Consider the following 27,991-nt stretch of genomic DNA (forward strand, 5'->3'; position numbering starts at 1 on the left):
TCTTCATCAAACAATGGTTAAAATGTGCCAAATACTGTGCTAAATACTCCACCTATGTTATTTAAATATGTAAATGCCGCAAAATGAATATTATTACTATTCTTTCTTATTCTTATTAGGATTTCTATGTATGGAACTGATGAATTAAGGTTGGCTCACCCATGACCCCCATTTGTTTGTTTGTTTGTTGATTTTAAATGAGGTAATAAGCACCTAGGAACCCACCACTTGAAATGTAAGCTAGGACCTTGGCCATAACCTTTACCTAATACCCCTTCTTCATCAGCCTGTTCCTCTGCCTCTTCCCACCTGGGGTCACAGAAAAGTAGGTATTGTTATAATTAAGCATGGAAGGTGGAGCCAGGCAGCAGGTGTTTGGGGAGAGGGTGGCAAATCCCTCAAGCTCAGCTTGGTGCCCTCTGGTGATAACAAGTGAGTTCTCACCTTGCTAGTTCACGTGGAAGCTGGTTGTCTAAAGGTGCCTGCACCGCCTCCTCCCTCTGTTCTCACGACGTGGACACACCTGTTCCCTCTTCACCTTCTGGCTTGATTGGAAACTCCCTGAAGCCCTGACCAGAAGCAGATGCTGGTGTGATGCTTCTTGTATGGCCTGCAGAACCGTGAGCTAAATAAACTTTTTGTTGTAAATAACTCGGGTGTTCCCTTAAAGCAGCATAAAATGGCCTAATACAGTTATCTAGTATTTTGAAGATGAGGAATCTGAGCTTTAGAAGAGTTGGTTTGTTTGTTTTTTTGTTTGTTTGTTTGTTTTTTAAGATCATCCCTATAGCAAGTGAAACATCTGGGATTCAGATCTACGTGTGCCTTACTCTGGCAGCTGGGCTGAAAACTGCTCATGTAATCTATTTTTTTACTTCACGGTCTAGAACCATGGCAGAGAAGTGGTGTTTAATGAAATGAAGTAGGAGCTCAACCTTGAACGGTGAAGAGATGATAACTACCCCAGGTAAGGCTGGTTCATCTCCAGGCTTGAATTTTGGTTTGTGTTGTTTGGTTTTTACCTGATGACTTTGCGGCTTAGCTGTTCCAGGACTGGGCACATACCAGTTAGTTTAGGTTTCAAAACCAAATGAAAAGGAAGTATAATTAAGGACAGCACTGTGTACAGTTGCTTTGGTTTGGAAGAGAATTGTTTTCTAAATAACTCCCATAGTGGTTTGAAACATGGTAATTTCCATACAAAGGCTTTATTGTGCATTGTAAAAAGAGCCCTTCTCTTCGGGTCTACTAAGATTGGAGTGCACTGCTCTTGCTGTATCCCACAAATTTTGATAATTTATGTTTTTATTTTCATTTAGTTTGGAATATTTCTAAAATTTTCTTGAGACGTTCTTTGACTCATGTGTTACTCAAAAGTGTTATTTAACCTCCAAGTGCTTTGAAGTTTTCCATCTGTCTTTCTACTATTGAGTTTTAGTTTAATTCCATTGTTATCTGAGAACTTACTTTGTATCATTTCTGTTCTTTTAAAATTGTTAAGGTGTTTTTCATGGCTTAAAATGTAGTCTGTCTTCATAAATGTACCATGTAAGCTTGAGAAGAACAGGAGCTATTGTTGCATGAAGTGTTCTATAGCTAACAATTAAATCTAGTTGATCGATGTTTCAGTTCATCTATGTTCTTCCTGATTTTCTGTCTGCTAGATCTGTCCATTGCTGACAGGAGTTGAAGTCTTCAGCTATAATAGCAGATTCATCTTTTTCTACTTGCAATTTTATCTGTTTTATCCCGCATATTTTAACATTCTGTTGTTGGATGCATGAACGTTAAGGAGCATTCTGTCTCCTTGGAGTATTGGCCCCTTTATCATTATGTAACGCCCCTTTTTACCTCTGATAATGGTCCTTGCTTTGAAGTCTACTTCATCTGAAATTAATATGGCTACTCCAACTTTATTTAGATTAATGTTATTATGGTATGTCTTTCTTCCTCCTTTTATTTTTAGTCTGTGTCTTTTAAATATAAAGTGAATTTTTTTCTTGTAAACTTCATGTAGTTGTGTCTTTTTATCCACTCTGACAATCTGTGTCTTTTAATTGTTGTATTTAGACCATTGACATTTAAAGTAATCACTGATACAGACTGTTCTTTGTTTTTTGCCCCTGTTCATTTTTTCTTTCCTTGACTTCCACTCTTTCTCTGCCTTCTCTGGCTTTAACTGAGCATTTATATTATTGCATTTTTCTCATCTCTTTAAATATTAATTATACTTCTCCTTTTTACTTTGGTGGTTGCCTTTGGGTTTGTAATATGCATTTACAACTAATCCAACCAAGTGCTCATTTGATTGTAACAATGTACTGCTTCATGGGCGACAGAGTGTTTTAGTTCCTTCATTCCATTTCTTATGACATTGCTATTATTAATTTCACTTATCTATAATCTGTAATCACTAATAAATTGTTGCTATTATTTTGAGCAAACTGTTTTCCATTAGATCAATAAAGAACAAGAAAAATAAAAGATTTTATTTTACCTTCATTTATTCCTTTTCTAATACTGATCCTTTTTTCTTTCTTTTTTTTAGATCTGAGTTTCAGACCTGTATTATTAAAAGAACTTCTTTTAATATTTCTTGTAAGGTAGGTCTAGTGTTGACAAATTCCCTCAATTTTTGTTTGTTTGAGAATATCTTTATTTCTCCTTTGCTTCCCCCCATACTTTTTTTTTATTACCATCACAGTCTTTGTATCAAGAGATATAGCAATGATAGCAGATTTCCCTTTAAAGTTTAATATTAAATATCTTTCCTTATTTTAATTTTACATTATTTTGACCAGAAAAAAATTAAAATTGGAGTTGTTAGAAGCCTGGACACATTTCTGTGATTAGTAGGGCTATATAAAAGTTTCTGGCATTGTTCTTCTTATAATGTGAGCTGAGACAGGTCTTTGAAAAATGGGACCAGGCTATAATCGCTTTTGAAAAGTGTGCTATGCAAATGAATGCCCTGAGATATGCCAGGTTGCAAAGCAAGGATGGGGTTAAGGAGGGATATTTTCTTCTAGTAGCAGAATTTTTGAAGAAGAGTACCAGTGTCTCATTTGTTCCCACTTGATTTTAATTTATGGAAGTTACTATATGATGTCACAGAGGGGCCAACGCTATCAAAAGAAGAATGTGGCTTGGCGCCTATAGCTCAAGCAGCTAAGGCACCAGCCACATACACCAGAGCTTGTGGGTTCGAATCCAGCCCAGCCCTGCCAAACTACAATGACAACCACAATCAAAAATAGCCGGGCGTGGTGGCGGGCGCCTGTAGTCCCAGTTACTTGGGAGACTGAGGCAAGAGAATTGCTTAAGCCCAGGAGTTGGAGGTTCCTGTGAGCTGTGATGCCATAGCACTCTACCCAGGTCTACCCAGGGCAACAGCTTGAGGCTCTGTCTCAAAAAAAGGAAAAAGAAGAAGAAGAAGAAGAAGAAGGAAGAAGAAGAAGAAGAAGAAAGAAGAAGAAGAAGAAGGAAGAAGGAAGAAGGAAGAAGGAGAAGAAGAAGAAGAAGGAGAAGAAGAAAGAAGAAGAAGAAGAAGAAGAAGAAGATATTACTTATACGTCCAAAGAGAAGGGGCCAAAGTGGAGGAAAGAACAAGTTCCGGTCAGGAGAGGAACGCATAGGCCACAGCCTTTATTGGGGTTTCTGTGGCAAAGGCAAGATAGGGCAGAGTAAATAGTTTGGGACTGGCTGGTATGAATAATACTGATGGGCTTTGGTCTATAGGGTGGTCTCCAGTTTTCTGTTACCTAGCCATAGGATGATTCAGGGCAGGAGAAATATTGGCTTGATGTGTGAGTTACATGAATTGACGGTTGTGGGGTAAAAACTCTGGATTGGTTAATTTGCATATATAAAGCAAGCTTTGCTATGTCTAAGAATTGGCTAGCCCTGGGATGGGCAGTCTCTCCCTGGTCTGTAGGGCCCTCAAATGGCAGAGTATCAAGAATATAGAAAATAAGAAAATATTTAACATAGAAGCCCTGTGATGAATGGATGTCAAATAGATAAATACAGAATCTAAAAAAAAAAAAAGAAGAAGAAGAAGAAGAAAACTCACAGGTAGAACACCTACTCCACTGTTTTTTCCCCAAAGCAGGAGGAGGAGGGGGTAAAATCTCAACATGAACTTAAAGGGGAAGGTAATTACTGAGACGAGGGATTGCTAAAGAGGAGAATGGCTACATTAGACCATCCCCTCTGTGCCCAGCTAGGGAAATGGCAATGAAAATGGGTTTTGCCCAGTGAGTATGAAAGTGGAATGAAACTTTGTCATTACTGAATTTCCTAAAGGAAATTCTAAAAATAGACAATTCTTCCTCTCATTTCAACAAATAAGTTATTTTAAAAAGCGCTGGGGAAATCCCTCAGGTGTAAGCCTTGAAGGGAGTCATTAATACAGCCACTTTCTAGGACATAACAGAATTTCTGAAGGTTGTGGACTTTATGGCGTGCACAAAGGCTGCTATCATCACCAGGACATGGAATATCTGATGAGGTTGGAACCATATGTCAGATTTTCCAGGACACGAGCAATTGGGAATTTGAGCAGCTTCAAGGCAGCCCTAGTGATAAAACATCAGGTATAGCCATGAGAAGCAGCAGCTTGTCTGGCCCACCGCGCTGGCCTTGACAAAGCTCTTAGTCATAGTAAAGTGCATGGTGGGTGAAACTCCACTCAAGCCAAGTCCCAGGAATGCTGCTGCTCTTATCTGCCCATGCTTAGGAGTAGAAAACCTGTCCTACTGTGCCACAAGGATGCAAAACTGTCCAGGACACAGGTGATGGAGAAGTGGATGAGCTGTGGCCGTGGGGAGCATTAGATGGAGAAACCGATCCAGGAGACAAAATTCCTCATTGTCCGCAGAGCAATCCCTGAATAGCCCAGTTAGGAATAAGTCCAAGACTTTCTCTGAATGGCAATGGATGATCTGAAGGAACTAGGGGAAGGTGAGGTAGAGCACTTCACTCAGAAAGAACATTTCCCAAACAACCTCTTCCTGTGCATGTGGCTGGGAAATTAATATTTGAGCATGGTGAATATTTCTAAAAAGAAGCATCATGAAACCAAGCAGATGGGCCCAGACATGGCTGGTTTCTATAGGGGTGTGGGAGATACTCTCGAAGCAAACTTCAGAGGGGAGCTTGGGTGGTCCATGGCCAAGAGCAGGTAGTCATTGTCCTTCAGCCAGTCAAGGAGCTCCTCACTGGGATGATCTTCCAACGTGTTCCCTAGACCTTCTGTACAAACCTCTACCATTTCTCCATGGTGTGGTAGACTTGCAGAAGCGTGATTTCCTGTGCCCCCTCCTCTTTCTGAAGCACTTGGGCATATTTGCTCTTCTTCAGCTTGGGGTTGATGATTACCTGTTTGCCCTTCTCTTCCAGCAGGCATTCCAGTTCAGCAAGTTCCAACTTGTCACTTTCTGTACTCGTGTCAGGACAATGATCCTTTGTGGGAAGACAACTTACTGGTACCTCAATCCCATGCAGCCTAAGCTTGGGGGAAGGTCAAGGTCTTTCAGCCCCAGGGATCAAAGATCTCCCTGTGATGGCAGACAGGCCAGGTGGACATGTTCTGTTAGGGGCCACAGGTGCCCACGGGAGGCAACTTGCAGCCAAGTGACTCTGGACGTCCAGCACCCTGCCTGTGCTGGAAGGGACATTCAATGATTCTTCCCTTGGCCATGCTCAGTCTATTGATCAGCCCATAAAGCTGTTACCATTTTATCACCTTATCATTTTACCATTAGGGTCCCTAGAATGTTAGATATCATTGTGTTAAATTCCTGCTCTGATAATTCTAACATCTCTCTGCTATGTCTGAGTTTGTTGCTGATGTTTGTTCTGTCTCTTTAACCTGCTTTTTGTTGACAGCTGGGGATAGTGTATCAGGTAAAAGGAACTGAGATACATCTTTAGTGTCGAGTTTTGTTTTAATCTGGCTAGGGGTTAGGATATGTTTATCATTATCATGTTTATCATTAGGATACGTTAATCATTAGCTGTAATCGTTGAGTGTCAGAGGCTAGTGGCTGGAATTTTCTCTGGTATCCTTATTTTTGCCTTTGTTGTTGTCTTTGAGTTTCCCTAGAGACTTCTTCTTAAATAAAGCTTGGGACTTAGCATCCCCTGCTACAATACAAGAGCACTATTGATAAGGTGGTACGGTATTAGAGAAGTGTTCAACCATTTCATGAGTAGAGCTCAATCTTCTGGTGAGCTCATGCCCCTGGGCTGTGACCTTTACCCGAGCTTCTCAGCTTCATTTTGGGTTCCCCCGCCTTTAGATGAGACAGGAAGGCTGGAGCAGGCTGGAGTTGGGTATTTCCTTCCCCTACATTGATTAGGCTCTGGGAAAACCCTAGTCAGTAAGGCTCTGGTAAAATAGTTTCTTTTGAGGAAAGACATTGTTAGAAGAAGAATGGAATTATCTGGGCCAATTTCCAAATGGATATCTTTTCCTCCTGCTGCCAGAGGCACAAGGGTATTTATTTCCAGCCTTTACTCTGAGCAGCCAGAAGGGTTTTTGGAGGTTAAACACACAAAGTGTGCAGGACCCCTATGATTGAGTCCCCTGGAAATTTTAACTCTCAGACTTGTCACTACTGAGCCTCCAGCAATTCATCAATTACAAATTAAGTTTTCCTACTCCAGCACTGGTTTTTGAATTCTACTCCTAGGTTTCTGCTCCAGTAACTTGCATATCTACATTTATTGCCATATGACCTTAATTCCCTGGGGGATCTAAAGAGAGTTATTGATTTTCAGTTTGTTCAGCTGTTTTTGTTGGTGTAAATCCAGAAATGATGATGTCTAGCTCCTTACACATAGGATTGGAAACCAGAAGTCCCTTGCTTTTATTTTTCTGTAATTTATTTCAACAGTGTTTGATTGATATTTTAAAGAATTTGGGGTGGCCTATAAAACTCAAGTGTGCATGTTACTTGAAAGGAAATTAGAAAGTAAAGCTATGAAAAGAATGAAGCAAGAATGCTGTTTATTTTGGCTATTATAGTTACTATACTTGAATATTGCATGGGAACAGGAATTTCCTGATAGTGATGTTAAAAGAGAAAAATAGGATAAGTTATGTTGTATCTTCACCTTTCTGCATTAACCTGCCACTTTTTGGGTAAGGACAATATTCTCCTGCTTCTAAATTCTAAAGTAAATTTACCACATGGAATAAACAAGAGTATTGAGTAATAGACATATAACAGACAACATTGCCATCAGCAGTCAGAAGATACATATGTTATTTATATAGCCCTTCTTTTTGATAATGAAGTCCAGTAAAAGTCAATATTTATGCTTGACTCAGTGAAGGGACTTCTGAAAGAGCCAGCATTCACATGCTCTGTATATACACCTATATTATCAACATAACCTGATGCTAAGCTAGAACTTTTACAACCTTAAAGAGTGAGTAAATGGTTTTATTAAATATAGCTTTCCTCAGTTGGTCTTTGGTAGTTTGGGGGTAAATGACACCTATTTTTACCAGTCACATTCTAAATCAACTGAAAAATAACACTATTAGCAGATAAGGGACACAGATATCATGTTCATTTTATAAGGCTGACTTTGGGAAATGTGACCTCTACATGTGGGCAAATAGACAAAGAGACAGAGTGATGAATCCACATGGTGCTGGGCAGCCCTGGGCCAGAGAAACCCTATCCACCAAGGGCTCTGGAGAGGCAGAGAAGAACGACGAATCTTCTCCCAAGTGAAGGTGGAGGAGTCTATCCTATACATACCCAGTTTCTCCTTCCAAATTCCTCCATATAGGGCAGAGAGAAGCCAGACTGTTTCTTTGGGGGCTTCTTCCACCAACAAGGAAATCCAGGAAGTAGGAAAGAAGCACTGACAAAAGTAATATCTGGAAAGGTCATTCAAGACTCCCCTTCTAGCAACAGGTTTAAAGCACATTTATGATGCTTTAAGACATATTTATTATATTAATAACAGCTGATTCAAGACATATTTATAATATTAATAACAATCATGATGTCTTGTCTACTTTTCTTTTATGAGCATTGAGAAGCTAAAGCAGCAGGAGAGAGCCACCCCATGTTAGCCCCAGCTGGGAGACAGGGGTTCCTGCAAACAAAACAAAAATCCTTAGAAGCAGAAACAAGACCTTGAGACCCCCCCACCCACCCACCCACTTCAGTGCCAGTGTGTACGAACCAAGTGATTTGAGCCTAGAAAACAATGCTTTGTCTGCTTTTAGGGCTGTAGCAAAAGGTCTGTAATTCCCAGGGAAATGCCAGATCCTAAGCATAAACCCTTGGAATGAACACTCAGCTGCATTCACTGGAAAATGCCCCCCTCCCAAGGTAATGAACCCCTGACTTCCTGAGTAAAGCAAACAGAGAATTAAGAGTTCTGAAATAAATCTCATATTTGGAATAGCTGGAGGTTTTGTGGGAAAATACACTTCATTTTAAATGGAATGATGAGAAATCAAGATAATAGATACATAGGGTAAACTTTTTGATTTGCTGCCAAAATATTAACCAAACCGTGGCTTATTAAACAATTCAGTAATTTAATGGGTTAAGCTAATTAACCACAAACAATCAAGTTTTGCTGACGTAGCTATACCACAAACAAGGATTTGAAACTATGTACAGTTAAGTAGTCTTCACCAGTTTCAGACTTGAACTTCAGCAGGTTTGCCCAGAGCAGAATTTCTGCCCTTTGCAGTTGCCTAGTGAGTATTCGCTGGGAGTTTGATATGAGCAGCTGAAAAGTGTCACTTGTGAGCTCTTCCACTTCTCTCAGCAGAGGGATATAATTAAACTCAGTTCCAACACATAATTCACACATCTTGAATTGTTTTTTCTAAGCCCTTTCAATATCGCCTTGGTCCTGGAATGAAGGGGAAAGACTTATGCAGACAAAACATACTCCTGATGTAGCTGATAAACACATCCAGTAATTAGAAGAGCCACTGTATTTCATGGATGAAGGAGGTTTGGACAATAATAGTTTTGTAAAGTTAGCAAGAGGTGCTATTGTTATATACCTACTGGTCCATAAAGAACTAAATTCTTATTTCTTCATGTTGCTTGAGGTATCACAGTTTATGTTGTTTCAAAGATCTACATTTGAGTCAAATTAACCTAGTGCTAAGTTTTTCGCTAGATAAATACATTATAAAGGAAAGAAGAGAATTGCCAATTTCTGCTGAATTTCAGTTATGTCAATACTACTCACTGTCTCGAAACTTAACTACTTAAAGCCATTCATCTACAAAAAAAAAAACAAAACCCACCTTGTAGTTCTCCACTATTCACACAATAACTCCTATAAAAGTAAATATTGTGAAAGAATTCAAGGCCTTCTGTAACTTAGCCTGATTTTATCTCACGGAAACTAGACACTCTTCTTAGTATCTGGTATTATTAATGTATGGCTTTTCTTCAAACCCTGCATATTTCCTCTTTTTGCTATTGTCTGTTCAATGAATTCTTTACTCAGTACAATGTGGTTACAGGCACACCCTCTGTGTACCAAACTTTGTTTCACAGCTTAGTATAGTTGAGCAGTCTTGGATAATTTTTTTAAATCTCTCAGTGCCTTAATATATCCGTCAAAAAAAAAAAAAAAACAGAGCTAGCATCACCATGAGAATTAAATTAAACAAGGCGTGTATAGTGTTTAGAACAGTGTTTCTTTATAGAAAGCATGCCGAAAGTATTAGCAGTGATGATGGTGATGACGACTGGAATACCCTTCCCCCAAGTCTGCTTATTAAAATGTTACTTATTCTAGGTCAATTCAAATACTGCCTCTCTAAGAATCTCTTTCTCTCTTCCCCACTATCAGTTTGTATTTAAATTGACATGTTGAAGAGTGGTAATTTATGGGAGAAGATAGGTAGGATTAGCTCCATGAAGAAACTGAATCTCGACCAAAAATTTTGCAAGGAGTGATCATTAATGTAGCTAGACAAAGGGAGGCATGGCCAATCCCAAGTGAAGAGGAGGATGAGGTGATGTAAGGTAGAAAAAGGCAGAGTATTTATAGGGTAAAGATCATGAGTTTTTTTTAATTTTTTTATTGTTAAATCATAGCTGTGTACATTAGTGCGATCAAGGGGTACAAAGTGCCGGTTTCATATACAATCTGAAATATTCTCATCAAAATGTTCAACATAGCCTTCATGGCATTTTCTTAGTTGCTGTATGTAGACATTTGTATTCTGCATTTAGTAAGTTTTGCCTGTACCCATTCTAAGATGCACTGTAGATGTGGCCCCCCCATTACCCTCCCTCCACCAAAACCTCCCACCTCCCTTCCCCTTCCTTGGCCCTTTCCCCATAGTCTTGTGCTATAGTTGGGTTATAGCCTTCATGTGAAAGCTATAATTTAGCTTCATAGCAAAGCTGAGTACATAGGATACTTTTTCTTCCATTCCTGAGATACTTTGCTAAGAAGAATATGTTCCAGCTCCATCCATGTAAACATGAAAGAGGTAAAGTCTCCATCTTTCTTTAAGGCTGCGTAATATTCCATGCTATACATGTACCACAACCTGCTAGTCCATTCGTGGGTCAATGGACGCTTGGGCTTCTTCCATGACTTAGCGATTATGATTTGGGCTGCAATAAACATTCTGGTACAGATGTCTTTGTTATATTGTGACTTTTGGTCTTTGCGGTATAAACCTGGTAAAGGAATTATGGGATCAAATGGCAGGTCTATTTTTAGGTCTCTAAGTATTCTCCAAACATCCCTCCAGAAGGAACATATTAGTGTGCATTCCCACCAGCAGGGTAGAAGTGTGCCCTTTTCTCCACATCCATGCCAACATCTCTGGTTTTGGAATTTTGTTATGTGGGCTACTCTTACTGGGGTTAGGTGGTATCTCAAAGTAGTTTCGATTTGCATTTCTCTGATGATTAAGGATGATGAGCTTTTTTTTCATATGTTTGTAGTTTGTGTGTCTATCTTCTTTAGAGAAGTTTCTCTTCAAGTCCCTTGCCTACCCTGAGATGGGATCACGTGTTCTTTTCTTGCCAATACGTTTGAGTTCTCTGTGGATTCTGGTTATTAGACCTTTATCAGAGGTGTAACCTGCAAATATTTTCTCCCATTCTGAGGGCTGTCTGCTTGCTTTACTTACTATGTTCTTGGCTGTGCAGAAGCTTTTTAGTTTGATCAGGTCCCAGTAGTGTATTTTTGACACTGCTTCAATTGCCTGGGGAGTCCTCCTTATAAAATATTCACCCAGGCCAATTCCTTCGAGAGTTTTCCCTGCACTTTCTTCAAGTATTTTTGTAGTTTCATGTCTTAATTAAATCTTTTATCCAGTGAGAGTCTATCTTAGTTAATGGTGAAAGGTGTGGGTCCAGTTTCAATCTTCTACAGGTTGCCAGCCAGTTTACCCAGCACCATTTGTTAAATAGGGAATCTTTTCCCCACTGAATGTTTTTAATTGGCTTGTCAAAGATCAAATAACGGTAAGTAGATGGATTCATCTCTTGATTCTCTATTCCGTTCCAGACATCGACTTCTCTGCTTTTGTGCCAGTACCATGCTGTTTTGATCACTATTGATTTATAGTACAGTCTGAGGTCTGGTAGCGTGATTCCTCCTGCTTTGTTTTTATTGCTGAGTAATGTTTTGGCTATTCGAGGTTTTTTTCTGATTCCATATAAAACAAAGTGTTATTTTTTCAAGATCTTTAAAATATGACAATGGAGCTTTAATAGGAATTGCATTAAAATTGTAGATTGCTTTGGGTAGTATGGACCTTTTAAAAATGTTGATTCTTCCCAGCCATGAGCATGGTATGTTTTTCCATCTGTTAACATCTTCAGCTATTTCTTTTCTTAAGGTTTCATAGTTCTCTTTGTATAGATCTTTCATGTTCTTTGTTAGGTATACTCCGAAATATTTCATCTTCTTTGGCACTACTGTGAAAGGAATAGAGTCCTTAACTGTTTTTTCGGCTTGGTTATTGTTGGTATATATAAAGGCTACAGATTTATGGGTGTTGATTTTGTAGCCTGAGATATTGCTGTATTCCTTGATCACTTCTAAAAGTTTTGTAGTAGAATCCCTAGTGTTTTCCAGATATACGATCATATCATCTGCAAAGAGTGAAAGTTTGATCTCTTCTGACCCTATGTGGATACCCTTGATCGCCTTTTCTTCCCTAATTGCAATGGCTAAAACTTCCATTACAATGTTAAAGAGCAATGGAGAGAACGGGCAACCTTGCCTGGTTCCTGATCTAAGTGGAAATGATTTCAATTTAACTCCATTCAGTACGATATTGGCTGTGGGTTTGCTGTAGATGGCCTCTATTAGTTTAAGAAATGTCCCTTTTATACCAATTTTCTTAAGTGCTCTGATCATGAAGGGATACTGGATATTATCAAAAGCTTTTTCTGCATCAATTGAAAGAATCATATGGTCCTTATTTTTTAGTTTGTTTATGTGTTGAATTACATTGATAGATTTACGTATATTGAACCAGCCTTGAGACTCTGGGATAAATCCCACTTAGTCATGGTGTATAATTTTTTTGATGTGTTGTTGGATTCTGTTTGTTAGGAACTTATTGAGTATTTTACCATCAATATTCATTAGTGATATTTGTCTATAATTTTGTTTTCTTGTTGGGTCTTTCCCTGGTTTGGGGATCAAGGTGATGTTTGCTTTGTAGAATGTGTTGGGTAATATTCCTTTTTTTTCTATATTTTGGAAGAGGTTTAGTAATATAGGTACTAGTTCTTCTTTAAAGGTTTGGTAGAATTCTGACGTAAAGCCATCTGGTCCTGGGCTTTTCTTTTTAGGGAGATTTTGTATAATTGATGCTATTTCAGAACTTGATATAGGCCTGTTCAACATTTCCACTTCCTTCTGGCTAAGTCTTGGTAGGTGGCATACTTCCAGGTATTGGTCTATTTCTTTCAGATTTTCGTATTTCTGAGAGTAGAGTTTCTTGTAGTATTCGTTAAGGATTTTTTGAATTTCTGAGGGGTCTGTTGTTATTTCATCATTACCATTTCTGATTGATGAAATTAGAGATTTTACTCTTTTTTTCCTGGTTAGGTTGGCCAAAGGTTTATCTATTTTATTGATCTTTTCAAAAACCCAACTTTTGGATTTATTGATCTGTTATATAATTCATTTGTTTTCAATTTCATTTAGCTCTGCTTTGATTTTGGTTATTTCTTTTCTTCTGCTGGGTTTGGGGTTGGAATGTTCTTCCTTCTCCAGTTGCTTGAGATGTCCCATTAAGTTATTAACTTCCTCTCTTTCCATTTTCTTGAGGAAGGCTTGCAGTGCTATGAATTTCCCTCTTAGTACTGCCTTTGCAATATCCCAGGGGTTCTGGTAATTCGTGTCTTGATTGTTGTTTAGTTCCAAAAATTTGGTGATTTCCTTCTTAACCTCGTCTATAACCCATCTATCCTTCAGCATAAGGTTGTTTAGCTTCCATGTTCTTGTATGGGTATGCAGGTTCCTGTTGTTATTGAGTTCAACTTTTATTCCATGATGGTCTGAGAAGATGCAAGGAATAATTTCTATTTTTTTTAATTTGCTGAGGTTAGATTTGTGGCCTAGGATGTGGTCGATTTTGGAGTATGTTCCGTGGGCTGATGAGAAGAATGTGTATTCAGTTTTGTTGGGATGAAATGTTCTGTAGATGTCCATTAAGTCCAGATGTTGAATGCTTGAGTTTAAATCTAAAATTTCTTTGCTTAGCTTCTTTTTGGAGGATCTATCCAGCACTGCTAAAGGGGTGTTAAAATCTCCAACTACTATGGAAGTGGAGGAAATTGACTTGCTCATGTCTGTTAGAGTTTCTCTTATAAATTGAGGTGCATTGTGGTTGGGTGCATAAATATTAATAATAGAGATCTCATCATATTGAGTATTACCTTTAACAAATATGAAGTGTCCATCCTTATCCTTAATTATTTTGGTTGGTTTAAAGCCTATTGCGTCTGCGAACAGGATTGCAATGCCTGCTTTTTTCTGCTTTCCATTTGCCTGGAGTATAGATGACCATCCCTTCACCTTGAGTCTATATTTGTCTTTTAATGTAAGATGCGATTCTTGTATGCAGCAGATATCTGGGTTGAGTTTTTGTATTTAGTCAGCCAACCTGTCCCTCTTTGGAGGACAGTTTAAACCATTCACATTAATTGAGAATATTGATAAGACTTTCGAGAGTCCCGTGGACATTTTTAATCCTTTTGCGACTATGGAAGTTGGAATTTGATCAAAATTTTCTGGGTGAGTTTACTTTTGTGGTGGAGGATTATGCTGGTGTTTATGGAGGATAGGTCTGAGAATATCCTGGAGAGCTGGTTTAGTTATGGTAAATTTCTTCAACATGTGAATGTCATTGAAGTATTTAATTTCTCCATCATAAATGAAACTCAGTTTAGCTGGGTACAGGAACCTGGGTTGAAAGTTATTTTGTTTTAGGAGATTAAAAGTTGATGACCATCCTCTTCTAGCTTGAAAGGTTTCAGCAGAGAGATCTGCAGTTATTCTAATATTCTTCCCCTTGTAGGTAATGGTTTTCTTTTGTCTGGCAGCTTTCAGAATTTTTCTCCTTCATATTAACTTTAGTGAAATTGATTACGATGTGTCTGGGGGATGTCTTATTTGGGTTGAGTTGTGCTGGAGTTCTGAAACTGTCTGCTATCTTAATTTCAGAATCTCTTGGCATGTCTGGAAAGTTCTCCTTCATAATCTCATGGAGAAGAGACTCTGTGCCTTGTGAAGCCACTTCATCGCTTTTGGGGATCCCTATAAGACGAATATTGGTTTTCTTCTAATTATCACAGAGCTCTCTGAGAAAGTAATCTGTTTTTGCCCTCCATTTCTCATCCTCTTTGAGAGTTTGGGAGCGTTCGAAAACTTTGTCTTTAATGTCAGAAATCCTTTCTTCTCCTTGCTCCATTCTGTTACTGAGGGATTCTATTGTGTTTCTCAGATCTTTGAGGGATGCAACTTCTTGTCTCAGTGTGTCAAAATCTTTGGTCATTTGGTCTTTGAATTTGTTGAATTCTTGAGATATCTTTTGGGTTACTACTTGGAGTTCTAATTCAATCTTATTTGCTATCCAGATTCTGAATTCGATTTCTTTTTTTTTTGTTGTTGTTGTTGTTTAAATTCTTTTTTTTTTTTATTAAATCATAACTGTATACAATGATATGATTATGGGGCATCATACACTCACTTCATAAACCATTTGACACATTTTTATCACAGTGGTTAACATAGCCTTTCCGGCGTTATCTCAGTTACTGTGCCAAAACATTTACATTCTACATTTACCAAGTTTCGCAAATACCCCTGTAATATGCCCCACAGGTGTGATCCCACCGATTCCCTTCCCTCTACCCACCCCCCCCTTTCCCACTTCCCCCTATTGTTAAGTTGTAGCTGGGTTATAGCTTTCATGTGAGAGTCCCAAATTAGTTTCATAGTAGGGCTGTGTACATTGGGTATTTTTTCTTCCATTCTTGGGATACTTTACTAAGAAGGATATGTTCCAGCTCCATCCATGTAAACATGAAAGAGGTGAAGTCTCCATCTTTCTTTAAGGCTGCATAGTATTCCATGGTATACATATACCACAATTTATTAATCCATTCGTGGATCGATGGGCACTTGCAAGGGATTTGAAGAGAAACTTCTCTGAAGAAGACAGGCACACGGCCTTCAGACATATGAAAAAATGCTCATCATCTTTAATCATCAGAGAAATGCAAATCAAAACTACTTTGAGATATCATCTAACTCCAATGAGACTAGCCTATATCACAAAATCTCAAGACAAGAGATGTTGGCGTGGATGCGGAGAAAAGGGAACACTTCTGCACTGCTGGTGGGAATGCAAATTAATACATTCCTTTTGGAAAGATATATGGAGAACACTCAGAGATCTAAAAATAGATCTGCCATTCAATCCTGAATTCGATTTCTGACATCTCAGCTATTTGTTTGTGCAGGGGATCTTGTGCTGTGTCTGCCCCATTGATCCTTGGGGGAGTTTATCTACTCTGATTATTCATATTGCCAGAGTTTTTCTGTTGATTTCACCTCATGATTGTTTTTCACTGTTGCCTCTGGCTGTCCTCAGAGTTGGGGAGGTGTCTCTCCAAGATTAGATCCCAGCGGGATCACTCTATTGTTGCTTGATCTTTGTAAGGAGTGACCCTGTGTAGTTCCTCTGGTGCTGCTCCAGCTAGGGAGTTCTGGTTGTGGAAGCAGCTCCAGCGTGTGACACACCCGGATTCAGCAACAGGGCGGGAGATGGTGCGCATGGTTCTGGGAGTGCCTGGCACCCAGTGACTTTGGCACAGAGAGCCCAAGGCTCCAGCAGTCTCCAACCAGGAGAAGGGCTCTGTGTAGAGGCAGGGAGGGCTCCAGAGGGCACGTAGCTACCAGTATCCCTGGCCAGATGAGTGGGCCAGTGTGGAGGCTGGGAAGACACGGGAGGGAGGACGCAGGGTTGCACGGCTCCCGCAGTTCCTGGTCAGGGCATGCGGAGTCCCGGTTGGTGCAAGGTCATGGCACAGATCTTATAGAGGTCCAGGCAGCACCAAGCCCAGGAATTTGAGGTTGCTATGGGCTATGACACCACAGCACTCTACCAAGGGCAACAGCCCAAGCCTCCAGTGTGCCAAAACTGTCTCACTCTGCCCCTAAAGGTTAAGGCTGTAAGGCAGCTCCATCCCCGCCTTTAGGCTGCTCTGTTACTAGGTCCTGCCCACTTCTTGCTCTGGGACCCTGAGGGCGGAGCTTGCCAGGGCAGTTCTCTCACACAATGGCTCCCTGTAGCCCAGCTCAGTGGCTCTGTCTGGGGCCCCAGACAATGCCCAAAGTTCTCCACACTCCTGCCTAAGCTCTCCCCAAGGCAGTTCAACTGAGTGCCAAGTCCAAAAACACCAAAACAGTTCACAGGTAAGGCCTTTCCGGTTTGCAGTCTGACTGCTGCTTGTACTCACGTTTGCCAGAGTGATTAGGTCGATCGAACACATGCAACCATTTGCCAGTTTCCCACTGCTTTTGTCCTCTTCTTGGGGTCCAGAAGTCCCTTGCTGACTCCCTGTATCCTCAAAGGGATGATTATAGGCAGATATCACCAGCCAGAGATGTCTGGAGTCTTATCTCCCCAGACTCACCGTGCCCAGTTGCAGGGAAGCTGTTACTCGGTCGCCATCTTTAATCCAATCCTCAGATCATGAGTTTTTTGTTTTTTGGGTTTTTTTTTGAGACAGAGTCTTACTATGCCCTTGGTAGAGTGCTATGGCATCACAGCTCACAGCAACCTCAAACTTTTGGGCCCAACCAATTCTCTTGCCTCAGCCTCCCAAGTAGCTGGTACTACAGGTGTCCGCCACAACACCCAGCTATTTTTGTTGTTGTTGTTGTTGCAGTTGTCATTATTGTTTTTTTAGCGGGCTCAGGCCAGGTTTGAACCCACCAGCCTGGGTGTATGTGGCCAGCACCCTACCCACTGAGCTACAGGCACCGCCAAGATCATAAGTTTTTCTTTGGCTATTCCTGAAATCACCCAAGGAGTGATACAGTTCTGATGTTGGGGAAGCAAGGCAGTTAAAAGGATTATTATTCATGTGCCACATAATGATCAGTCAATAAAGGCTGCATGTATGACAGTGGTCCCATGAGGTTACAATGCTACTATTTTTATGGTACCTTTTCTATGTTTAGGTACACAAATAATTACTGATATATTATAGTTGCCTATAGTACTCAGAATAGTAATACGCTGTACATGTTTGTAGCCTAGGTGTGTAGTAGGCTTGTGTAAGTACACTCTATGATGTTGACACAATGAAATCTCATAGAAGCACGTTTCTCAGAATGCAGCCCCAGTGTGAGGCAAGGCACAATTGCAGTTGTGTTGTCCAATTCCCATGAACGAACCTCAATGAATCTTTTACTTTCTTCAATTACCTATCTTTTGTTTTTCTAAACACTCTTTTACAACACATCTTTCTAATATGTCTTCTTTATATTCATAACATATTGGTGTAGTTAACAGGAAGCAAATAAAATCCCTGCTTTATAGAAAGTTGACTTGGAGAAAGCAACTGTGGATAAAAGTCTCAGATCATTAGCAAGGGAACTCAGAGTGTCCTTTTCCAGATCATTGCTGATCATATCAAATAGTATGGCCATGACGTAGACCACAATGGTGCTCCATTCAAGTCTAATGAGCTCCATAAACTACCCTATGGGCTTGGGACTATCTATAGTACCTCATCAGGCATGCATTCATGAGAGGAGGATTCCTATCCTTCCTCAACACTTTCTCAGCCCTGAAAAAGGTAAAGTCTCTTATATAGCCAGGACAGTTTAGTCCTGCTCTGCTGTAGGCAAGGAGGACCCTTATCCACAGTCTAAGGAAGCTCTACTGAATTCCCTAGTTAACACAGGAATGCAGCCGTGTTGAATAGATGCACCCACCTGCTGCTGAGATAGAAAGTGGGTATTCTACAAGAAAGCCAATTCAGTGTTTGGGCCCTCTGGACACACAACAGCCTTCTGCTGATCTCACCATCTCACTGGACTTTCCTTTTGGTTTTCTTCTTTGTACAAGGACTTGAGCCTCTGTGAATTTCAAGTCAGTTGGCCAAGGTTCTGGTATTTGGCCTAGCCCTTGCCATCCACTGTTCTCTGGAGATTGTGTCCCCCAGCAACTGGCTAAGATTTTTCTCTTAACCACCGGAAATGGACCATGTTTGATACCAGCACAAGCCCAGATAAATCCTGGGGTTACTATACACATTGGGCCCTGCCCAATGGAGTCAGTGCCACACCTGGGTTAGTTTCCTTAGACCGTTTCTGCCCATTACATACTAGTCTGCTGTGAGATCCCAGCTTGCTTGTATCCCATGCCTAAACAATACTCTTTTTTTTTGGAGACAGAGTCTCACTATGTTGCCCTCCGTAGAGTGCCATGTTGTCACAGCTCACAGCAACCTCAAACTCTTGGTCTTAAGCAATTCTCTTGCCTCAGCCTCTCAAGTAGCTGGGACTACAGGCACCTGCCACAACATCCTGCTAGATTTTTGCTGTTGTCATTGTTTTATAGCAGGCCTGGGCCAGGTTCGAACCCTCCAGCCCTAGTGTATATGTATGTGGCAGGTGCCCTAAACACTGAGCAATGGGTGCTGAGCCTTAAACAATACTCTTGAGCTAAATTTGCCCTCTGGTCTATTTGATCCTGAGCCTTCACCTTTAAAATGTGTGGCAAGAAAAATAGAAACTCTGCTATCAGCTGGTTGAATATTTCACAGAAGTCTGCTTTCCTTTCAATACTTTCCCTTGTTTTATTTTAACTTGTCTCTAGTAAGGATATATAATAACTTTAAACTATTTCAGATATAATAGTAGATTGAAAAAATCTTTTACTTTCTATACAATTAATATTTGTAACTATCATTGAAAGTTCTTTCTGATGGTTTTTAATTCTTTTTATTGTTGTTGCTGTTATTGATAAGTGTTTCCATTCAGCTAGTACATTGTACAGCCTGGCTTAAAAGACAGACTGAAGTTTTAGGCTTTGAGTCCCCCCAAATAGCTCTATCAAAACAGAAAGAACCAATACAAGAGCTGACATGTGCAAGGAATATCCACCTTTACCAAGATCACTGCAGTTAGGTATGGTGTTTGCTTCAGGGATTGCTGATTCAAATGTCTGTGCATTAGCTGGGGACTTACCATATTTGCAATGCATTGTCCTCACCCTTGTCAATCATCACCCTCATTTCAGCTGACATTCCTCAGATATAAGCCTACATCTTTGTGCGTATTATATCTTAGGAAGATGTTTGCATTGAAAGAAGTTCTATAGATGGGGCAGCAATTAGAAGAACCCTGTAACAGTGAATGGGTTGTAATATTTTTATGTCCAGCTATGATTCAGAGGATAAGTGAGCTGGACAACATGGCAGAAGGCATCAACTCAGCATATCAGAGGTGCGCTGTGTGAAAGCCTGCTAGGAACTGGAAATTGGAAGGATGCTATGCTCCCCAGCCTGCCCCCCTCACTGCAGACCCAGAAAGGGAATTCAACCATCACACAAGGGCAAGGAATGATGGATACACCTTGTCCGAGTTTAACTAGTACTTGCCTTGCTTGAAGAGGAATAAGGAGAAACAAAAGCAGGAACCACGTCAGCAAGATGACGGAAGAGGAGTTTTCTACTGCCATCTTGTCACAGTGCACAGATTTGGACAACCACCCACAGACGAGAATACCTTTGTGGGAGTCTCAGAGTCTGGCAGAGAAGTTCCAGCACATTGTTGGAACCAAAAATCCTAGAATGGGCACATTGAAGAGGGTAAGAAAAACAGTTTCACTTTACTCGAGTCACCTCTCACCCAAGTGGCACAGCTCAGTGCCAAAAGAGACCCCCTTACCCCACACCAGCTGCCATTTTTTCTGCAGGAGAAAGTGAGAACATAAGTGTCTGGGTACCCCAGCTAAACCAGGGCAGTGCCCAAGAGGCCCACCTCTTTCTTGCTTCACCCAGATCAGCACATCCGAGGTTCTGAGATCACGGAAGGCAGGCAGGGACCCACAGCGACTTAAAACTCAGGACTTAAAACTCAGCAAAGAGCCGTAAATCCTACTAATCACTCCTGGGACTCCATCAGGAGCCATTAGGCATCCCCAGGAGCCTCTTGGAACACCTCACTGAGAACCCCTCCCTCCCAACTGCCCACAGGTGTCCCCAAAGGTCTGAATGCCTTATTCCTCTCTCTTGACTGTGCCAGCTTCCCGTGTGTCCCCTCCATGCAGCAAGTGTAAGCCATTGCAGCAGCTAGACTCTGCAGGATTGGGAGAAGGCACGCAAACTTGCAAAGAAAATTACAAGTTAATATCTTTGATAAACATAGATACAAAAATTCTCAACAAAATACTAGAAAACTGGCTCAGCGCCTGTGGCTCAAGCGGCTAAGGCACTAGCCACATACACCTGAGCTGGCGGGTTTGAATCCAGCCCAGGCCTGCCAAACAACAATGACGGCTACAACCAAAAAATAGCCGGGCGTTGTGGCAGGCACCTGTAATCCCAGCTACTTGGGAGGCAGAGGCAGGAGAATTGCTTAAGCCCAAGAGTTGGAGGTTGCTGTAAGCTGTGATGCCACAGCACTCTACCCAGGGCGATAGCTTGAGGCTCTTTGAGTCTCAAAAAAAAAAAAATACTAGAAAACCAAATTCAACAGCACATTACAATGATCACACACTATAATCAAGGGTTATATCCCTGGGATGCAAGGATGGTTCAACATATTCAAATCAGTAAATGTGGTATGATACATTAACAGAATAAAGGATAAAAACCAGTCATCTCAACAGACGCAGAAAAAGCATTTGACAAAATTTAACATCCTTTCATGATAAACTCTCAACAAATCAGTATAGAAGGGATGTACCTCAACCCAGTAAAGGGCATATATGGCAAGCCCACATCATATTCAATGGTGAAAAGCTAAAAGCTTTTCCTCTAAGATCAGGAACAAGAAAAGGATGCCCACTCTCACCACTTTTATTCAACATAATTTGGAAAGTCCTAGCCAGAGCAATTAGGTATCAAAAAGAAATTAAAGGCATCCAATTCAGAAAGAAAGATGTAAAATGACCTCCTTTTGCAGGTGGCACAATTTCATGTATAGAAAACCCTAATAACTCCACCAAAAAAACTGTCAGAATTAAACAAATTCAATAAATTTGTAGGATACAAAATCAGCATACAAAACTCACTTGCATTTCTACACACTAAGAATCAACTATCTGAAAAAGAAATTAAGAAAATAATCTCTTTTACAATAGCATCAGCAAATTACTTATGAATAAAGTAAAGTGTCCAAGATCTGTGTGTGATCTGTATACTGAAAACCATGACACTGGTGAATGCCTTATTCATCAGGAGGTACAAATAAATAGAAAGATGTCCCATGCTCATGAATTAGAAGATTGGAAGAAATAATGTTGTTAAAATGCCTATACTACAGGATGGGCAGAGGGAGGGTGATAGGTGGGATTACACCTGTGGTACATCTTACAAGGATACATGTGAAACTTACAACATGTAGAATATAAATGTCTTAACACAATAACTAAGAAAATGCCAGGAAGGCTATGTTAACCAGTGTGATGAAAATATGTCAAATAGTGTATGGTGCCCCATGATCGCATTAATGTACACAGCTATGATTTAATAAAAAAAAAAAACTGCAAAAAAAAAGAAAAAAAAAAGTTAAAAATAGAACCACCATATGATCCAGCAATCCCACTTCTGGTATTCATCCAAAGAAAGTGAAATTGCTAATTTTTCACAGCAACCAAGATATAGAATCAGCCTAAGCCTCCCTCAGTGGATGAGTGGATAAAGAAAATGTGTACACGGGCGGTGCCTGTGGCTCAGTGAGTAAGGCGCCGGCCCCATATACCGAGGGTGGCGGGTTCAAACCCAGCCCCGGCCAAACTGCAACAAAAAAATAGCCGGGAGTTGTGGCGGGCGCCTGTAGTCCCAGCTGCTCCGGAGGCTGAGGCAAGAGAATCACGTAAGCCCAAGAGCTGGAAGTTGCTGTGAGCCGTGTGACGCCATGGCACTCTACCAAGGGCAGTAAAGTGAGACTCTGTCTCTACAAAAAAAAAAAAAAAAAAGAAAATGTGTACACATATGTGTGTGGGTGTGTATAATATATAAATATATACAAGTATATATTAATATATTAATGTATATACTATACAAACATGAGTTTATTTTAGTATATTGTATACACTATGCAAACACATACAAGCATATATTAATATATTAATGTATATAATATATATACTATTATTCAGCCTTAAAAAGAAACCCTGCTGTTTGCAACAACATGGATAAATCTGGAGGACATCTTGCCAAATGAAATAGCAGACACAAAAATACAACCACTGCATGATCTCACTCATATGTGGAATCTGGAAAAGTTGAAACTCATTGAAACAGTGTGTAGAATTGTAGTTTCCAGGGGCTGGAGGTTGGATAAAAAGAGGAGATGCTGGTCAAAGGGTACAAACTTTCAGTTATAAGATGACTAAGTTGTACAGAGCTATCGTACAGCCTAGTGACTGGAGTATTGTATACTTGCTAAGAGAGTAGATCTTAAGAATCCTTAAAACCAGGCTAACTATAGGAAGTGATGGATAGGTTAATTAGCTTGATTGTGAAAATCATCTCACAATATATACATATATCAAATCGTAGTGTGCAACCTTAAATATATAGAAATTTCATTTGTCCATCATACCTCAACAAAGCTGAGAAAATCCCAGATACATTTATTAAAGCTGAACCATGTGATGTGCAGCCCATAGTTAGGCACTGTGCCCGGCATACTGTGAGCATACAGCAGAGAATTTATTTCTGCAAAGAACCCCAGAATATAGGAGCTCTTATTGCCCCTTTTTATTGATGAGGAAACTGAAGCCTAGTGAAACTAACACACTTCTCATTAGCTATTAAGTAGCATGGCTGAGCTTTGAAACATTTCTTCCAGAATAAGAAATAAAAGGAAAAATGACATCATTTGACAAGAGTCAGAGATATCGCTAAAAATCATCTGTTGCAGAATTCAAATGCAAATTCCAGACAACTGCTTCTTTAAGGCAGTGGAAGTTCAGTAGGCTACAAGAAGCTATTGTTCCTATGACCTGGGAAGAGAGGCATAAAGATGATCAAGATGGAAGTTTACTAGAATAAGAGGAAAATATAACACAATGAAACAAAGGAAGCCAGAATAAATCATCCTAGTTTTTATTTATGTTTGCATCTAGCTTTAGATTGTCTGTTACTCTGGCGTTGTTCTAAGTATCTGTCCTGGTATGGCTACGTTCTCACATAACTTTGTGATATACATGTTTTAAAATCTGGTACGGTGAGGCTGACTTCATTATTCTTCAACATGCATTTATGATTTTTAAAATCTCTCATCAAAAGGCAACAAAAGGAAACTTCTTTCTTTTGGTAAATTATACCTAGCGAAAACCTGCAGCAAACCTATTTAATGGTGACGTGTTGAAACTTCAGCATGCCACTTAAAGTTAGGAACAGGACAGAAAAGCCAGCTGTCATTGCTTTTATTCAGTATTATTCTGGAGGTCCTACCCAATATGGTAAAAAGAAAGAAAAGAAATAAAAGACAGATTTGAAAAGAAGAGACAACACAGGCATTATTCTCAGATGATATGATTGAAAGCCTAGACATTTACAGGAAATCTACACTTAAACTACCAGAACTAAGATGAGCACCCTTTTGGGGCACAAGATCAAAATATTAAAACCAACTCAGTTCCTATACAATTGCAGCCAGCATCTGGTTGAGAAGGGCCCTACAGGATTGGGATGGGGAAGGTGGTGGATGGGAAGACTGCGGAAGGGGGTGTCATGATCACATTTTTGTACTAATAACCTCCTGGCTGTGTGGAGAACAAGCTGTAAGGGGCAAGAGGAGAGTCAGGGAGCCCCAGAGAGCAGGCTGTTGACAAAGTCCAGGTGAGAAATAGTAGTTGCTATCTCCACATGTTTTGTATCTGTGTCCTGGATAGAGTGCTGTACTGTCATAGCTCACAGCAACCTCAAACTCTGAGGCAAGCAATCCTCTTGCCTCAGCCTCCTGAGTACCTGGGACTACAGGCTCCCATCACCACTCTGGGTTAATTTTTAGAGATGGGGTCTCGCTCTTGCTCAGGCTGGTCTCAAACTCCTAAGCTCAAGTTTTCCACCTGCCTTGGCCTCCCAGAGTGCTAGGATTATATGCACGATGGCCGGCCTCAGGTGGAAAATTTTAGTAGTAAAGAATCAAGAAAACTGAGAGGAAAGGCAGCCAGTGCTGCCTCAGCCACACCTGAGAGCAGGGAAGGGAGTTTCCACACTCAGGGGTCCCAGGACCTACCTAAGGGCAGAGACCTGGCCCGGACAGCACCAGCCAGTGGGAGAAGGCCAGAGTAGGAGATAAAAAGACAAAAAAGCATGACAGAAGCAATGAGAGTGTTAGCTGGACATGGGCATAAGCTCTCTAGAAACACTCCTAGAAATTTTTCTGGAGACTTTGCTGGGGAAGAAGCTGTTGCCTTAATAAATTTCCCACTCAGGCTCGGTGCCTGTAGCTCAGCGGCCAGGGTGCCAGTCACATACACTAGAGCTGGCGGGTTCAAATGCAGCCCGGGCCAGCTAAACAACAATGACAACTACAAACCAGGCGTTGTGGGGGCCCCTGTAGTCCCAGCTACTTGGGAGGCTGAGGCAAGAGAATCTCTTAAGCCCAAGAGTTTGAGGTTGCTGTGAGCTGCAACACCACGGCCCTCTACCCAAGGCGACGTAGTGAGGCTCTGTCTCAAAAAAATAAAATTTAATTTAAAAATAAATAAATAAATGTCCCACTTAATGAATTCTTATTTTGAAAAGCAGGATAAAACACCACTCAAAATAAAGGTCATATTTAAAGAAGCTAGAGCTTGAACACTAAACAAAGCTAGTGCTTGTTCATCTCTGCAGAGAAGCAGAGGATATAATTTACACTGATAGCATCTGCGCCTGGCTGGTTACAAAAAGGCCTTCTTCGCACACAAGAAACAGGCAGGAGGCAGTCAGGGAGAAACCAGTGTGTGAGTCTACAGGCAATGAGAGAGCCACGACCGCGTCCCCAGCCCCAACTTCTTCACCTAGTAGGCATATGAGCACCTCAGCACCGCAACTCCTTTGCTCTCAGTTTTCTGTGGTGCACATCACACGTTTAAATGTAGATTGCTTAGGATACAGCATAGAAAAATATTTATTATAAACACCTTCTGGGGGCAAGACATGATTGCAAGAGGGACTTTACCTAACAAATGCAATCAGTGTAACCTGGCTTATTGTACCCTCAATGAATCCCCAACAATAACAAATAAAAAATAAGTAGCTACTGAGAAAAGAGATAGCAGTTGGCAGAAAATTGTTCTAAAGAAAAAAAACTACTAACAAAATATATAGAGAGATATAGCTATGCTAATGAGGAAGGAAAATGGAATCACATAGTTTGGACATCAAGGACTCTGGATGTTCTTGAACTCTGGAACACCCCAGCACATTTGATCTCACTGTTTTGGGAGGTGAGGAGTAATTATGATCATTGGTGCTTCATTTTGCATTGTTTTTCTTTAATGATTTTGTCTGATTTGGCTTATTATCAAAAAGAATTAATCATCAATTAAGATGATAATCCTGCCTGTGAAGACAGAGGCACAATGCAGGTGATTAAGAGAATTCTTGGGTGGAAGTAGGACCTTGAACCCCATACTTTATGTTTATGTCAAGACACACATCCCAGGGACACACTAGCTTTGGACTACTGCCCTCCACGGGATGCTCGTTTTTTGCTCCCTGGCCCATGATGAGTAACAGAAACTACCCTGGATGATTTTCAGAAAATGTTGAAAAGATACTGGAAAGCTCATATAATTGCTGGGGATGCTGAAGCTTTGGGGAAGGTGCAGGAACCAGGAATGAGAGGAGACAGCAGGGACCAACCCAAATAACTGCCGAGCAACCAGAATACAGGGCCAGCAGACACCCCAAAGTGTCCCCTCTGTGCCTCTCCATCCCCCACGGCCAACACAGCGAGGCCACGCTGTTGCCCCAGCCTCATGCCCCTGGTGCTCAATTCATTCCTGGGATGGCTTGCTTGGTCCACTTAGGCCACACGCCTGCCCCTAACTGCAAAGGAGACTGAGGACATGAGGATCTGGGATTTTCACTGTTTCCCACTACAACTCTCACAAGACTGAGCATTCCTCATGGTGGGATTCAATACCGGGCTGTAAAAAACATGACCCAAAAATGACCTCCAAAAACAACATAAAGTTCAGCACCAGGGTTAAGCTGCAGAATGCAATTAATTGCTGCCACAATTCAAAATCCGGAAAAAGTTTGCATAAAAAAAAAAAAAATGTTTGCATCAGACTGTGTTCAATGCTGCCAGTAAAGAAAATCCCTAATCTGTAGTTAGAAATGTTTCCTGAATTCCACATGGGCCCTCAGCTTCCTTGCAGGCCTTCACTCTGACTAGTGGAACTTTAAGAGCCTCGTTGCCACCTCCTTCTGTGAGTCTGTGCATAACAGGAACGTGAACAAACATGGCCACTTATGGGCCGTTGTCCCAGCATGTGATGTGAGGGGACACCAGGTCACACACCCTGTGAATCAGCCTATGAACGAATTCCACTCGCCTCTTGGTGGATAAGCGTGGGGTCCTTGAACATGGGATCAAGAAAAAGTGAATGTGCAAAAAACATGCATGAAACGACGCCTTGTGCGTGTGGAGGAAAAACTAAACTAAGAGACCGAGAATGTTTCCTTCCTTCTTCATGTTTTGTAAAACAGACAGATAAATGTTGACATTATCTGAAACGGAGAGAAACCCCATAGCGGGGCAACTGCTAAGTATTGTCTCCGTGTAAACCAACCCACACACAACGTGGGATGGGAGGCTTGTGAAACAAATCTGGACTGGGTGGCCCTGCATCTATGCGTGTCTTACCAAAGTTAAAATGGGAGAAGAAAAAGGAAAATAAAGGGGAAAGTATGATTCTGTAGCACAGCAAGTCATTGAAGCCATGTGGCATTTGACAGTGTGGGGAATATCTAGCCAAGGGTATGGGTCTTAGAGGTTTGCTCTTTCAATGAAAATGCATACCAGGCAACTTGCCAGGGCAATCTGCCCAATGCAGCAAGAGTGCTGTTTCCACCTGCATTGGCCAGACAGCTATCCTTGGCACTTCCTTTTTTTTTTTTTTTTTACAAGATCTAAGTGGCAGAGGACCTCTGGACCTGCCCATGTCTTCCCTTTGCTGTTCCAGGCACTGACTCACCACCAGGGCTGGAGATGCGCCTTGCAGATGGCAAGTTGTTTTAATGTTGGCTTC

Source organism: Nycticebus coucang, chromosome 20, assembly GCF_027406575.1.
Source record: "Nycticebus coucang isolate mNycCou1 chromosome 20, mNycCou1.pri, whole genome shotgun sequence".
NCBI classification, from domain to species: Eukaryota; Metazoa; Chordata; class Mammalia; order Primates; family Lorisidae; genus Nycticebus; species Nycticebus coucang.